The 17,807-nt window shown below is 43.2% G+C and overlaps 1 protein-coding gene across 1 annotated transcript in view; it reads right to left on the reverse strand.

The window, feature by feature from the left end:
• Positions 1-17,428, reverse strand: part of RRP8 (ribosomal RNA processing 8) — a 60,524-nt gene extending 43,096 nt beyond the window's left edge. The window contains exon 1 of the mRNA XM_077298995.1: positions 17,276-17,428. The gene's annotated coding sequence lies outside the window, so the exon portion shown is untranslated. The remainder of the gene's footprint in view (positions 1-17,275) is intronic.
• Between the last annotated feature and the right edge of the window lie 379 nt (positions 17,429-17,807).

The following is a 17,807-nucleotide window of genomic DNA, read 5'->3' on the forward strand; positions in this document are numbered from 1 at the left end:
GCGTAAAGACGTTTCGGCCAGCTCGTGGCCTTGATCACATCATCGCTAAAAATAAATCATATAGAAAGTAATGAATAACTATATACAAAAAGTAATAAATAGCAATATACACAACATATCTACATATATACAATTCTAGAATACATGTCAAAATCACCATAGTCAGAGTGATTCATATGATGCCAAAACTAGTACATCTACCATGTATGGTGAAATGGACGAAAAATAGAACAACAAGGAGAACTGGAGGTAGATATGGCGTGCATTGGAGCTGGAGAGTAAGGAGATGATAAACATAATGTAACATACCCTGGTGAAAGGTTCCTTGTATACTGCCGTATTAGAGTGTTTACTAAGGGTATCAGCCAAAGATAGAGGAATAAGGTAATCCTATAAAGAATGATGGAATATAGTCAGTAGTGGCCATGGTATAAAAAGGCTGAAACGTACTCGCAGATCTATACTTTTGCTGCTACTCATAAACGTGGCCGTATAATGTAAGAATGGGGCTTACGTGCACCCATTGCTGTAAAACAGACAGGAATACGATATCCGCTAGGTTCATAATGAGTATACTTGCCAATTGAGTGCCTGTGTTGTAACAATTGTACCAGGCTGGTCGTTGTAGTATGCGGCACCTGTATAGGTATGGCTATGGGGATATACAGACATATAGTGAGATGAATCTGTAGGTTCAGTTCATAAAAGGTCAGAACAGAGAACTATAGTATACTTGCCAATGTGATTTTAATGTTGTATGTTCTATAGTCCATCAGATGCCCCGAATAGATGGATCGTGTACATAAGTATAGCTGTGGGAATAGACATACACGGGGTAAATGAGTAGTCAGATAGGCTTATAAGGTAATTGTATGTTATGTGCGCTACCTGCCAGTATGCAGACCCAGTCCTGGCCCAATTATACGGATCCCCTGCTCTAGAGTCAGTGAGAGCTGTGGTGCACGGATGTTTTGCTATAAGAGAAAAAGATGTAAGAGAAAAAGATGTAAGGATGGGGTTTAATGGATGTCCCAAGTAACTTATCTGGTAAGTGAAGTCTCACATCCGCAGTCCGCTGGTGGCGTTCGTGGCTGGGAGGCAGCGTAGGTGGCCAGGTGGAGGATGCAGACACAGACAGTGTCGTTGCTGAGGAATGGCTGCCATGTTCAGTCTGGCAGTACTCTATAAATCCCCGGCCGGTCAGCTGACCGGATGTGATATGGGACGCCCACGCATGCGCTATTGGTATAGGATCCTGGGAGGTGAGGAGCCCGACATATCCGACGCCTGCGCAGTGCACAAAAGGCCAGTGTGCGCTTGTTCACAAGGCAGAGGGAAAAACCTGTATCCATATTGTAGCAGGAGCTGCAAGATGACGCCCGCGCATGCGCAATGCGTATTGTGGGTTGGACTGTCACGGAGGTAGAATGAATGTGTGACGTAGCAGTGTTATGTACGCTACAGAGTGCCTATACTGCACAAAACAGATAAGAAAGGGGATGCACCAGCGTTACTAAAAGGGAGGCGCTGGACAGGCCGAGTATGTCACACTACTGTATAAGATGCTGATTCAAAGAAAAAACTCTGCAGATACATAGTGAATATACATACATTTATAAATACATGGTAGGAGTCCAAACTGAAAAAGGAAATAAGAAATAAAGGAAAATAAATGAAATAAAAGCGGAACTAAGGGAAAATGAATGAGGGAGACTAAAATGAAAAGAAGATTTCTATGAGATAAAAATGGGGTATAAAGGGAAAATGAAGAAATAAATTTGAAAAAATATATCTGAAAAAATTGAATGAAAAAATAATAATTAAAAAAAAAAAAATAAAAAAAAATAATAAAAATAATAATAATAAAAAATTAAAAAATTAATGGGATGTAAGTCAAGGAACCCAGGGTGTATGAATCTTACCATCTCGAAAGTGCACGCTGTCGAAGCTATCAGTGCAGTGGCTCAACTCGTCTAGGAAAAATAGATAAGGTTGTTTATGTTAGCCAGTCAATCTCACGATTTAACCCCCTTGGGTGGAGGGTATCTAGGGTATAAATCCAAAATGTTTCCCTTTGCTTTAAGAGTTGGATGTGGTTGCCACCCCTTCTCGGGCGGGGTACTTTTTCAACTATCTGAAACCTGAGTTGGGCGATATTGTGTCTCGCTTCCTTAAAATGTGCAGGTAAAGGTAGCCATAACTTCTCACGCCTGATGGTAGATTTGTGGCTGGATATTCGATCCCTAATCGCCTGGGTGGTCTCCCCCACATATAACAACCCACACGGGCATTTTATAATATACACCACAAAGCTTGTTGCGCAGGTGTAATAATCCTTAATGGGATATGATTTCCCAGTCCGTGGATGGATTACTTCGTTGCCTTTAATGATGTTTGAGCAACTCATACAACTCAAGCAGGGAAAGGTGCCCGTTCTTCTTTGATCAGTCAGGGTTCTGGTAAGTGGTGGTTTATGTGACCCTAGATCAGCTCTTACCACCTTGTCCCGTATGTTCCTGGGTCGTCTGGTGCACATTAATGGAGGATCCCTAAAGATAGATATATTGGGATAGGCCTTAATGAGGAGGGGCCAATGTCCTCGAATGAGATTGTGTATTTTGTGCATAGTAGGATGGTGGTTATGTACAAAAGGGAGTCTTGGGTTTTTTTGTACGCTAACCGCCCCATTATCTGGGTCACTAGTGGCTCGAGCTGATTCCATCTGGAGAAGGTTGGATGGGTAATTGCGGGCTTCAAAATTTTTGTGTCATTTCCCAAATTCTGGTCTCTCTAGTTGGGGGGTCTGAAACGATTCTGGTGACCCTTTTAAATTGTGATCTGGGAAGGCTGTTTTTGATCGATTTAGGATGACAGCTGTTGTATAGCAAAAGGCTGTTACAATCAGTCGGTTTTGTGTAAATATCCGTGCTAAGATAGCCGTTGACATCCTTGAGTACCTTAGTGTCTAGAAATGTTACCTCGTTACTGTGGTGTATCAGTGTAAAAGACAGCTCTGACCTAACAGCATTGATGGTAGCATAGAATTCAAGGAGACTTGTTAGGTCTCCTTGCCATATACAAAAAATATCATCAATGTACCTATACCAGGTACGTGCGTGCTTCTGAAAGGCGGGGTCTGGGTATACGTGTTCTTTTTCGAACCGGTCCATGTACAGATTGGCATAAGCTGGGGCCACATTTGACCCCATGGCAGTACCACATATCTGCACGAAAAAATCATCCTCAAATAGAAAGAAATTCTCTCTAAGTACTAGGTTTAATAAGTCTGTACATAGTTCCTGGGAACCTTTGTCCACGTTGGCCTCATTGAGTGTCAGAGATACTGCCTCAATCCCCTTATCATGAGTGATTGACGTATACAGACTATTTACGTCAAAGGTGCATAGGATGCTAGCGCATGGGATATTGTTAATATTACGTATTTTTTTAAGGAAATCTCCAGTATCTAATATGAACGATTTTGTAAGTTTGGTATACGGTGTGAGTAGTTTTTCCAAAAACATGGACAAAGGATTTAATATTGAATCAGTTGAAGCCACTATAGGGCGACCGGGGGGATTCTGGAGATTCTTATGGATCTTAGGTAAAATGTAGATTACAGGAGTCACCGGATGGTTATTGGTAAGGTATGCTTTGGTTTTATTGTCAATAGTATTCAATAGTAAGTGTTTATCCAACACCCCCTTGATTTTTCGTTGTATGGAATAGGTTGGATCGGTCTGTAATATTTTATACGTAGTTGTGTCAGAGAGCTGTCTTCTCACCTCACCCACATAGAAGCTCTTATCCATGACAACGATAGCTCCCCCCTTGTCCGCTGGTTTAATGATGATATTTTTGTTCTCACTAAGTGAGTCCAAGGCCTGTTTTTCCAGGGGATCAAGATTGTGGCGGACAGGGAGGAAGCCTAATCGCTGTTCATGGAGTGTCTTTTTGACATCTCTGTCAAGTAGATTAACAAAGGTCTCAACCGCGTGATTAGATTTAGGTGGAATGAAAGTGCTGCGATTGCGTAAGCCAAGCTGCTCAATAGTAATGGTGGGTCTCTCTGTTTGGGCTGGTGTAGAAACAGGTCTAAGGGGATTAGTGGATTCCTCAAAGTGTACTTTGAGCCTAATACTTCTATAGAACCGTTGTAAATCCCTCTCCAGTTGGAAAGAATCCCATTTTGGGGTGGGACAGAATGATAGACCCATATTCAAGACCTTTAGTTCTAGAGGAGAAAGGGTATAGTTAGAGATATTGACTACAGAGTTTGGACTCCTACCTGAGATCTGAGCGTCATGTGACGATCCCCGTCTCTTCTTCCTGGACCTCCGAGTTGGCGTGTGTTTTGTCCTAAAAAACGAAGTCCAGATGTTTGAGCCCCACCAGTCTCGCTGCCGGATCCTGCAGAGGAACCCCCGGCAGGTGAGGAGCCCCCTGAGTGGTAGTTCCCTCCTGGGGTACGGCGATATCTGGGTCTTGGACGTCTGGGGAAGGGGTCCTCCCATTTATAAACGTTATTGGTCAAATAGTCCTCAGTGTCTCTTTGGAATTTGGTGCGTTTCCTGTCTTCCAAGACTTTTTGGTGTGTTGTTAGAATAGAGTCCACTTTATTCTTTAGTGTGGTAAATTCGGTACCGCTCAAAGTAGATGTTAACTGTGTCTCAATACTCTCTATTTTTTCCTCCGTAGTTTTGATGGCTTCTTGAAGGTACTCAATGGTTAGTAGTATAATGTCAAATGAGCATTTGTTCAAAATTTTTTGAAAAGTTGCACAATACTTATCGTTGTCCGAAAATAAGGTTGGGCGAAGATTGCAACGTAGTCCTCGTGGTATTTTTCCTTGACGATGGTATTCCCCCAAGGTGGCACAATGTAGGTCGTAGCCGATGAGTCTTTTTTTCTCCTTCTCCCAATCCCTCGATTTAACGTCCTTGCTGGGTAGATGTAGGAAGTCTGTATTAGTTTTTATTTTAGACAGAATGGTAGAGCCTGTGGCATCATCGTAGACGTGGGTCTCAGTTGACATGGATTCGGTCGGTGCTTAAAACCAAAATTAGTCAATGTAGAAGGTACGAAAGGCTATAAATATATGTTATAAATGTATGTATATTCACTATGTATCTGCAGAGTTTTTTCTTTGAATCAGCATCTTATACAGTAGTGTGACATACTCGGCCTGTCCAGCGCCTCCCTTTTAGTAACGCTGGTGCATCCCCTTTCTTATCTGTTTTGTGCAGTATAGGCACTCTGTAGCGTACATAACACTGCTACGTCACACATTCATTCTACCTCCGTGACAGTCCAACCCACAATACGCATTGCGCATGCGCGGGCGTCATCTTGCAGCTCCTGCTACAATATGGATACAGGTTTTTCCCTCTGCCTTGTGAACAAGCGCACACTGGCCTTTTGTGCACTGCGCAGGCGTCGGATATGTCGGGCTCCTCACCTCCCAGGATCCGATACCAATAAGCGCATGCGTGGGCGTCCCATATCACATCCGGTCAGCTGACCGGCCGGGGATTTATAGAGTACTGCCAGACTGAACATGGCAGCCATTCCTCAGCAACGACACTGTCTGTGTCTGCATCCTCCACCTGGCCACCTACGCTGCCTCCCAGCCACGAACGCCACCAGCGGACTGCGGATGTGAGACTTCACTTACCAGATAAGTTACTTGGGACATCCATTAAACCCCATCCTTACATCTTTTTCTCTTACATCTTTTTCTCTTATAGCAAAACATCCGTGCACCACAGCTCTCACTGACTCTAGAGCAGGGGATCCGTATAATTGGGCCAGGACTGGGTCTGCATACTGGCAGGTAGCGCACATAACATACAATTACCTTATAAGCCTATCTGACTACTCATTTACCCCGTGTATGTCTATTCCCACAGCTATACTTATGTACACGATCCATCTATTCGGGGCATCTGATGGACTATAGAACATACAACATTAAAATCACATTGGCAAGTATACTATAGTTCTCTGTTCTGACCTTTTATGAACTGAACCTACAGATTCATCTCACTATATGTCTGTATATCCCCATAGCCATACCTATACAGGTGCCGCATACTACAACGACCAGCCTGGTACAATTGTTACAACACAGGCACTCAATTGGCAAGTATACTCATTATGAACCTAGCGGATATCGTATTCCTGTCTGTTTTACAGCAATGGGTGCACGTAAGCCCCATTCTTACATTATACGGCCACGTTTATGAGTAGCAGCAAAAGTATAGATCTGCGAGTACGTTTCAGCCTTTTTATACCATGGCCACTACTGACTATATTCCATCATTCTTTATAGGATTACCTTATTCCTCTATCTTTGGCTGATACCCTTAGTAAACACTCTAATACGGCAGTATACAAGGAACCTTTCACCAGGGTATGTTACATTATGTTTATCATCTCCTTACTCTCCAGCTCCAATGCACGCCATATCTACCTCCAGTTCTCCTTGTTGTTCTATTTTTCGTCCATTTCACCATACATGGTAGATGTACTAGTTTTGGCATCATATGAATCACTCTGACTATGGTGATTTTGACATGTATTCTAGAATTGTATATATGTAGATATGTTGTGTATATTGCTATTTATTACTTTTTGTATATAGTTATTCATTACTTTCTATATGATTTATTTTTAGCGATGATGTGATCAAGGCCACGAGCTGGCCGAAACGTCTTTACGCCTATCGCTTCTTCAGTTCACCTTACTGCAACAATTATTTCAATAAACTTGTTCACCTGCATCAAGCATATTCCATAGTACGTGTGCAGTGATTATATATTTGGATATATAGAGGTATTACACCGCCCTGTACCCTGTATACAGTATATATAGAGGTATTACACCGCCCTGTACACAGTATATATAGAGGTATTACACCACCCTGTACACTGGATATAGTATATATAGAGGTATTACACCGCCCTGTACCCTGTATATAGTATATATAGAGGTATTACACCGCCCTGTACCCTGTATACAGTATATATAGAGGTATTACACCGCCCTGTACACAGTATATATAGAGGTATTACACCACCCTGTACACTGGATATAGTATATATAGAGGTATTACACCGCCCTGTACCCTGTATATAGTATATATAGAGGTATTACACCGCCCTGTACCCTGTATACAGTATATATGGGGGTATTACACAACCCTGTATACAGTATATATAGAGGTATTACACCGTCCCCTGTACCCTGTATACAGTATATATAGAGGTATTACACCGCCCTGTACACTGTATACAGTATATATAGAGGTATTACACCGCTCTGTACCCTGTATACAGTATATATAGAGGTATTACATCGCCCTGTATACAGTATATATAGAGGTATTACACCACCCTGTACACTGTATACAGTATATATAGAGGTATTACACCGCCCTGTATACAGTATATATAGAGGTATTACACCGCCCTGTACACTGTATACAGTATATATAGGGGTATTACACCGCCCTGTATACAGTATATATAGAGGTATTACACCGCCCTGTACCCTGTATACAGTATATATAGAGGTATTACACCGCCCTGTACCCTGTATACAGTATATATAGAGGTATTACACCGCCCTGTATACAGTATATATAGAGGTATTACACCGCCCTGTACACTGTATACAGTATATATAGGGGTATTACACCGCCCTGTATACAGTATATATAGAGGTATTACACCGCCCTGTACCCTGTATACAGTATATATAGAGGTATTACACCGCCCTGTACCCTGTATACAGTATACATAGAGGTATTACACCGCCCTGTACCCTGTATACAGTATACATAGAGGTATTACACCACCCTGTACCCTGTATATATAGAGGTATTACACCGCCCTGTACCCTGTACCCTGTATATATAGAGGTATTACACCGCCCTGTACCCTGTATACAGTATATATGGGGGTATTACACCGCCCTGTACACTGTATATAGTATATATAGAGGTATTACACCGCCCTGTACCCTGTATATATAGAGATATTACACCGCCCTGTACACTGTATACAGTATATATAGAGGTATTACACCGCCCTGTACCCTGTATATAGTATATATAGAGGTATTACACCGCCCTGTACCCTGTATACAGTATATATAGAGGTATTACATCGCCCTGTATACAGTATATATAGAGGTATTACACCGCCCTGTACCCTGTATACAGTATATATAGAGGTATTACACCGCCCTGTATACAGTATATATGGGGGATTACACCGCCCTGTACCCTGTATACAGTATATATGGGGGATTACACCGCCCTGTACCCTGTATACAGTATATATAGAGGTATTACACCGCCCTGTACCCTGTATACAGTATATATAGAGGTATTACACCGCCCTGTACCCTGTATACAGTATATATAGAGGTATTACACCACCCTGTACACTGTATACAGTATATATAGAGGTATTACACCGCCCTATACCCTGTATACAGTATATATGGGGGTATTACACCGCCCTGTACACTGTATATAGTATATATAGAGGTATTACACCGCCCTGTACACTGTATACAGTATATATAGAGGTATTACACCGCCCTGTGCCCTGTATACAGTATATATGGGGGTATTACACCGCCCTGTACACTGTATATAGTATATATAGAGGTATTACACCGCCCTGTACACTGTATACAGTATATATATATAGATATTACACCGCCCTGTACCCTGTACATAGTATATATAGAGGTATTACACCGCCCTGTACCCTGTATACAGTATATATAGAGGTATTACACCGCCCTGTACCCTGTATATAGTATATATAGAGGTATTACACCGCTCTGTATACAGTATATATAGAGGTATTACACCGCCCTGTATACAGTATATATAGAGGTATTACACCGCCCTGTACCCTGTATACAGTATATATAGAGGTATTACATCGCCCTGTATACAGTATATATAGAGGTATTACACCGCCCTGTACCCTGTATACAGTATATATAGAGGTATTACACCGTCCCCTGTACCCTGTATACAGTATATATAGAGGTATTACACCGCCCTGTATACAGTATATATAGAGGTATTACACCGCCCTGTACACTGTATACAGTATATATAGGGGTATTACACCGCCCTGTATACAGTATATATAGAGGTATTACACCGCCCTGTACCCTGTATACAGTATATATAGAGGTATTACACCGCCCTGTACCCTGTATACAGTATATATAGAGGTATTACACCGCCCTGTATACAGTATATATAGAGGTATTACACCGCCCTGTACACTGTATACAGTATATATAGGGGTATTACACCGCCCTGTATACAGTATATATAGAGGTATTACACCGCCCTGTACCCTGTATACAGTATATATAGAGGTATTACACCGCCCTGTACCCTGTATACAGTATACATAGAGGTATTACACCGCCCTGTACCCTGTATACAGTATACATAGAGGTATTACACCACCCTGTACCCTGTATATATAGAGGTATTACACCGCCCTGTACCCTGTACCCTGTATATATAGAGGTATTACACCGCCCTGTACCCTGTATACAGTATATATGGGGGTATTACACCGCCCTGTACACTGTATATAGTATATATAGAGGTATTACACCGCCCTGTACCCTGTATATATAGAGATATTACACCGCCCTGTACCCTGTATACAGTATATATAGAGGTATTACATCGCCCTGTATACAGTATATATAGAGGTATTACACCGCCCTGTACCCTGTATACAGTATATATAGAGGTATTACACCGCCCTGTATACAGTATATATGGGGGATTACACCGCCCTGTACCCTGTATACAGTATATATGGGGGATTACACCGCCCTGTACCCTGTATACAGTATATATAGAGGTATTACACCGCCCTGTACCCTGTATACAGTATATATAGAGGTATTACACCGCCCTGTACCCTGTATACAGTATATATAGAGGTATTACACCACCCTGTACACTGTATACAGTATATATAGAGGTATTACACCGCCCTATACCCTGTATACAGTATATATGGGGGTATTACACCGCCCTGTACACTGTATATAGTATATATAGAGGTATTACACCGCCCTGTACACTGTATACAGTATATATAGAGGTATTACACCGCCCTGTGCCCTGTATACAGTATATATGGGGGTATTACACCGCCCTGTACACTGTATATAGTATATATAGAGGTATTACACCGCCCTGTACACTGTATACAGTATATATATATAGATATTACACCGCCCTGTACCCTGTACATAGTATATATAGAGGTATTACACCGCCCTGTACCCTGTATACAGTATATATAGAGGTATTACACCGCCCTGTACCCTGTATATAGTATATATAGAGGTATTACACCGCTCTGTATACAGTATATATAGAGGTATTACACCGCCCTGTATACAGTATATATAGAGGTATTACACCGCCCTGTATATAGTATATAGTATATATAGAGGTATTACACCGCCCTGTACCCTGTATACAGTATATATAGAGGTATTACACCGCCCTGTACCCTGTATACAGTATATATAGAGGTATTACACCGCCCTGTACCCTGTATACAGTATATATAGAGGTATTACACCGCCCTGTACCCTGTATATAGTATATATAGAGGTATTACACCGCCCTGTACCCTGTATACAGTATATATGGGGGTATTACACCGCCCTGTACACTGTATATAGTATATATAGAGGTATTACACCGCTCTGTATACAGTATATATAGAGATATTACACCGCCCTGTACCCTGTATACAGTATATATAGAGGTATTACACCGCCCTGTACCCTGTATACAGTATATATAGAGGTATTACACCGCCCTGTACCCTGTATACAGTATATATAGAGGTATTACACCGCCCTGTACATAGTATATATAGAGGTATTACACCGCCCTGTACCCTGTATACAGTATATATGGGGGTATTACACCGCCCTGTACACTGTATATAGTATATATAGAGGTATTACACCGCTCTGTATACAGTATATATAGAGGTATTACACCGCCCTGTACCCTGTATACAGTATATATAGAGGTATTACACCGCCCTGTATACAGTATATATAGAAGTATTACACCGCCCTGTATACAGTATATATAGAGATATTACACCGCCCTGTGCCCTGTATACAGTATATATGGGGGTATTACACCGCCCTGTACCCTGTATATATAGAGGTATTACACCGCCCTGTACCCTGTATACAGTATATATAGAGGTATTACACCGCCCTGTACACTGTATACAGTATATATAGAGGTATTACACCGCCCTGTACCCTGTATACAGTATATATAGAGGTATTACACCGCCCTGTATATAGTATATATAGAGATATTACACCGCCCTGTGCCCTGTATACAGTATATATGGGGGTATTACACCGCCCTGTACACTGTATATAGTATATATAGAGGTATTACACCGCCCTGTACCCTGTACACAGTATATATAGATATTACACCGCCCTGTACCCTGTATACAGTATATATAGAGGTATTACACCGCCCTGTACCCTGTATATAGTATATATGGGGGTATTACACCGCCCTGTACACAGTATATAGTATATATAGAGGTATTACACCGCCCTGTACCCTGTATATATGGGGGTATTACACCGCCATGTACCCAGTATACAGTATATATAGAGGTATTACACCGCCCTGTACACAGTATATATAGAGGTATTACACCGCCCTGTACCCTGTATATATGGGGGTATTACACCGCCCTGTACACTGTATACAGTATATATAGAGGTATTACACCGCCATGTACCCAGTATACAGTATATATAGAGGTATTACACCGCCCTGTACACAGTATATATAGAGGTATTACACCGCCCTGTACCCTGTATATATGGGGGTATTACACCGCCATGTACCCAGTATACAGTATATATAGAGGTATTACACCGCCCTGTACACAGTATATATGGGGGGATTACACCGCCCTGTACACTGTATATAGTATATATAGAGGTATTACACCGCCCTGTACACAGTATATATATATACTAGATTGTGGCCCGATTCTAACACATCGGGTATTCTAGAATATGCATGTCCCCGTAGTATATGGACAATGATGATTCCAGAATTCGCGGCAGACTGTGCCCGTCGCTGATTGGTCGAGGCAACCTTTAGGACATCATCGTTGCCATGGCAACCATTATGACATCTACGTCGATACTGTGCCCGTCGCTGATTGGTCGAGGCCTGGCTGCCTCGACCAATCAGAGACGCGGGATTTCCAGAACAGACAGACAGACAGAAAGACAGACAGATGGAAAAACCATTAGACAATTATATATATAGATTACACCGCCCTGCACCCTGTACACAGTATATATAGAGGTATTACACCGCCCTGTACCCTGTATACAGCATATATAGAGGTATTACACCGCCCTGTACCCTGTATACAGTATATATAGAGGTATTACACCGCCCTGTACCCTCTATACAGTATATATAGAGGTATTACACCGCCCTGTACCCTGTATACAGTATATATAGAGGTATTACCCCGCCCTGTACCCTGTATACAGTATATATAGAGGTACTACACCGCCCTGTACACTGTATACAGTATATATAGGTATTACACCGCCCTGTACACTGTATACAGTATATATGGGGGTATTACACCACCCTGTACACTGTATATAGTATATATAGAGGTATTACACCGCCCTGTACCCTGTATACAGTATATATAGGTATTACACCGCCCTGTACACTGTATACAGTATATATGGGGGTATTACACCACCCTGTACACTGTATATAGTATATATAGAGGTATTACACCGCCCTGTACCCTGTATACAGTATATATAGGTATTACACCGCCCTGTACACTGTATACAGTATATATGGGGGATTACACCACCCTGTACACTGTATATAGTATATATAGAGGGGCAGGGGGCATTCGTGCACTATTATTCGTGTACATTTTTTTTTCAAAGTACTTTTTTTTCTAAGTATTCAGCAGTTATAACATGGCAGTTAGACAGGGCAGGAGACAGGTAAGACAATCAAAATCTATTCCCTATTCAGTTGGCACACAGCAAATACTCACCATATGTATTTGTATAATCTATATCATGGCTGCTGCTTTCACACACAATCACCGCCCTTGCATCAACTCTTTACACTCCATCCATATTGGCCCCTCTGTCCTGGCCTCTCCTATGTATAGCACTCATGCTCTGTTCACATTGCTTAACAGTACAGATCCATTCAGTCCCACCATCCAACACAAGAGACGCTCTCACAAATCACTTAACCATCTGCTCACTCTTTCTATCCTCCTTCTCCTAGTTGCTGGAGACATCTCTCCGAACCCCGGCCCCCCATGTTATAGCCAGTCAAACCTCCCAACTGCTACACCCAGAAACCCCTCTAACCTTATTAATATTCCATGCATGCCTTCTGTCTCTTTCAATTGTGCTCTTTGGAATTCTCGCTCTGTGTGTAATAAACTCTCCTCCATCCATGATTTCTTCCTTTCTAACTCTCTTAATCTCCTGGCTCTTACTGAAACCTGGATCCAGCAGTCAGACACCACCGCTGCTGCTGCTCTCTCATATGGTGGACTACACTTTTCTCATACCCCAAGATCGGACAACAGAGCAGGTGGAGGCGTTGGTCTGCTCCTTTCACCCAAATGTACCTTCCAAATTATCCCCCAAGTACCCTCACTTGTATTCCCTTCCTTTGAGGTCCATGCTGTCAGACTCTACGTCCCCTTCTCCATGCGAGTGGCGGTGGTGTATCGTCCTCCCGGCCCCTCTCACCAGTTCCTGGATCATTTTGCCACCTGGCTTCCACACTTTCTCTCTTATGACACCCCCACCCTCATCATGGGTGATTTCAAGATCCCAATTGCTTCTCCCCTCTCCCCATCTGCTTCTCACCTTTTATCTCTAACCTCCTCTTTCGGCCTCTCGCAGCATACTAACTCTCCAACACATGATGATGGAAACTCCCTTGATTTGGTCTTCTCCCGGCTTTGCTCACTGGATGATTTCACAAACTCCCCTCTCCCGCTCTCTGACCACAACCTTCTTTCATTCTCTATCAAGAACTGCCATCCCGCTCAGGTCATCCCCACTTTCCACACTTATAGAAACATACAGGCCATTAACACCCAGAAACTTATGAAGAACTTGCAGTCTTCATTGGCCCCAATCTCCTCCATCTCTTGTCCTGATTCTGCTCTGAAGCATTACAATGAAACCATGCAAAGTGCCCTGGATGAAGCTGCACCTCCTATACATAGAACAACTCGGCACAGACGCCGACAACCGTGGCACACGCTGCAAACACGTTTCCTGCAGCGGTGCTCCAGGTGCGCCGAACGTCTGTGGAGAAAATCTAATCTGCCCGAAGATTTCATCCATTATAAGTTCATGTTAAAAACATACAACTCTGCCCTTCACCTCTCCAAACAAACCTATTTCAACACCCTCATCACCTCGCTGTCCAATAACCCTAAACGTCTCTTTGACACTTTCCGGTCCCTACTCAACCCAAGAGAGCAGGCCCCAACCACAGATCTCCACGCTGACGATCTGGCCAATTACTTCAAAGAAAAAATTGACCACATTCGACAGGAAATCATCTCCCAATCTCTTCATACCAGGCACTGTCCTCCCTCCCCCACTGCATCTAGTTCACTCTCTGACTTTGAACCAGTTACAGAAGAAGAAGTAAGCAGGCTCCTTGCATCTTCTCGCCCGACCACTTGCAGCAGTGACCCCATTCCGTCACATCTCCTCCAGTCCCTTTCCCCGGCTGTCACCTCTCACCTAACAAAAATATTCAACCTTTCCCTCACTTCCGGTATTTTTCCCTCCTCATTTAAGCATGCCATCATACATCCACTACTTAAAAAGCCCTCCCTCGATCAAAATTGTGCCGCTAATTATAGACCTGTCTCTAATCTTCCCTTCATCTCTAAACTCCTGGAACGCCTGGTCCACTCCCGTCTTACCCGCTATCTCTCAGATAACTCTCTTCTCGACCCTCTTCAATCTGGTTTCCGCTCTTTACACTCTACTGAAACTGCCCTCACTAAAGTCTCTAATGACCTACTAACAGCTAAATCTAATGGTCACTACTCCATGCTAATTCTCTTGGATCTTTCCGCAGCATTCGACACTGTGGATCATCAGCTCCTCCTCACTATGCTCCGCTCCATCGGCCTCAAGGACACCGTTCTCTCTTGGTTCTCCTCCTATCTCTCTGACCGATCCTTCACTGTATGTTTTGCTGGTTCCTCCTCCTCTCACCTTCCCCTTACTGTTGGGGTTCCTCAAGGATCAGTCCTAGGCCCCCTCCTCTTCTCTTTGTATACTGCCCCTATTGGACAAACAATCAGTAGATTTGGTTTCCAGTACCATCTCTATGCTGACGACACCCAATTATACACCTCTTCTCCTGCTTTCACTCCGACCTTTTTAGAAAACACCAGTGATTGTCTTACCGCTGTCTCTAACATCATGTCCTCCCTCTGTCTGAAACTGAACCTGTCAAAAACTGAACTCCTCGTGTTCTCTCCCTCTACTAACCTACCTTTGCCTGACATTGCCATCTCCGTGTGCGGTTCCACCATTACACCCAAGCAACATGCCCGCTGCCTTGGAGTCATCCTTGATTCCGAGCTTTCATTCACCCCCCACATCCGATCACTGGCTCGCTCTTCTTATCTGCATCTCAAAAACATTTCCAGAATTCGCCCTTTTCTTACTTTCGACTCTGCAAAAACTCTTACTGTCTCACTTATTCATTCCCGTCTGGACTATTGTAACTCTCTACTAATTGGCCTCCCTCATACCAGACTCTCCCCGCTCCAATCTGTCCTGAATGCTGCTGCCAGGATCATATTCCTCGCCAACCGTTACACCGATGCCTCTACCTTGTGCCAGTCATTACACTGGCTACCCATCCAATCCAGAATCCAGTACAAAACTACTACCCTCATCCACAAAGCACTCCATTGCTCAGCACCACCCTACATCTCCTCTCTGGTCTCAGTCTACCAACCTACCCGTGCCCTCCGCTCTGCTAATGACCTCAGGTTAGCATCCTCAATAATCAGAACCTCCCACTCCCGTCTCCAAGACTTTACACGTGCTGCGCCGATTCTTTGGAATGCACTACCTAGGTTAATACAATTAATCCCCAATCCCCACAGTTTTAAGCGTGCCCTAAAAACGCATTTGTTCAGATTGGCCTACCGCCTCAATGCATTAACCTAACTATCCCTGTGTGGCCTATTAATAAAAAACAACAACATAATCACGTTCCTCCATCATGTTCTCATACACTTTATGCAGTTAATAGCCTCTGTGTCTGTACTGCTACATACTTAGGCAGTTAACTGGTTCATGCAGCTTTACATGAACACCCGAGCCTTACACTATGGCTGGTCCAAATAACTAAAGCAATTGTTACCATCCACCTCTCGTGTCTCCCCTTTTCCTCATAGATTGTAGCTTGCGAGCAGGGCCCTCATTCCTCCTGGTATCTGTTTTGAACTGTGATTTCTGTTATGCTGTAATGTCTATTGTCTGTACAAGTCCCCTCTATAAGTTGCAAAGCGCTGCGGAATATGTTGGCGCTATATAAATAGAATTATTATTATATAGAGGTATTACACCGCCCTGTACCCTGTATACAGTATATATAGAGGTATTACACCGCCCTGTACCCTGTATACAGTATATATAGAGGTATTACACCGCCCTGTACACTGTATACAGTATATATAGAGGTATTACACCACCCTGTACACTGTATATGGTAAATATAGAGGTATTACACCGCCCTGTACCCTGTATATAGTATATATAGAGGTATTACACCACCCTGTACCCTGTATACAGTATATATAGAGGTATTACACCGCCCTGTACCCTGTACACAGTATATATAGAGGTATTACACCGCCCTGTACCCTGTATACAGTATATATAGAGGTATTACACCGCCCTGTACCCTGTATACAGTATATATAGAGGTATTACACCGCCCTGTACCCTGTATACAGTATATATAGAGGTATTACACCACCCTGTACCCTGTATACAGTCGCCCTGTACCCTGTATACAGTATATATGGGGGATTACACCGCCCTGTACCCTGCATACAGTATATACACGCGCTCGGCCATCACTCACGGTTCAGCGTTGCTTCCTGCCGCTCTCAGGATCCTCCATGTGTGATGACCATAGAGTGGCCGGGCAGACAGAGCGGCTGTACACTATAATCATAGAGCTCCAGATATATAGAGCAGCTCTGTGCCGTGCGGCTCCCCCTGCTGGTGGAGGATCGCACTGGTTTATTCCCAGAAGTTGCGGGAATGTTGGCGCTGCAGGGAGGGTGACGTCACTCGGTCACGTGGCTGCTCATAGCGATCTGCTCACTTCTCACTCATTGCTGAGAAAAACTGCAAAGATCAGATCCCCATAACAGTCACCACAGATCCCCCATAACAGTCACCACAGATCCCCATAACAGTCACCACAGATCCCCATAACAGTCACCACAGATCCCCATAACAGTCACCACAGATCCCCATAACAGTCACCACAGATCCCCATAACAGTCACCACAGATCCCCATAACAGTCACCACAGATCCCCATAACAGTCACCACAGATCCCCATAACAGTCACCACAGATCCCCATAACAGCGTCACCACAGATCCC

This window comes from Ranitomeya variabilis, chromosome 3, assembly GCF_051348905.1.
Source record: "Ranitomeya variabilis isolate aRanVar5 chromosome 3, aRanVar5.hap1, whole genome shotgun sequence".
In the NCBI taxonomy this organism is placed as follows: Eukaryota; Metazoa; Chordata; class Amphibia; order Anura; family Dendrobatidae; genus Ranitomeya; species Ranitomeya variabilis.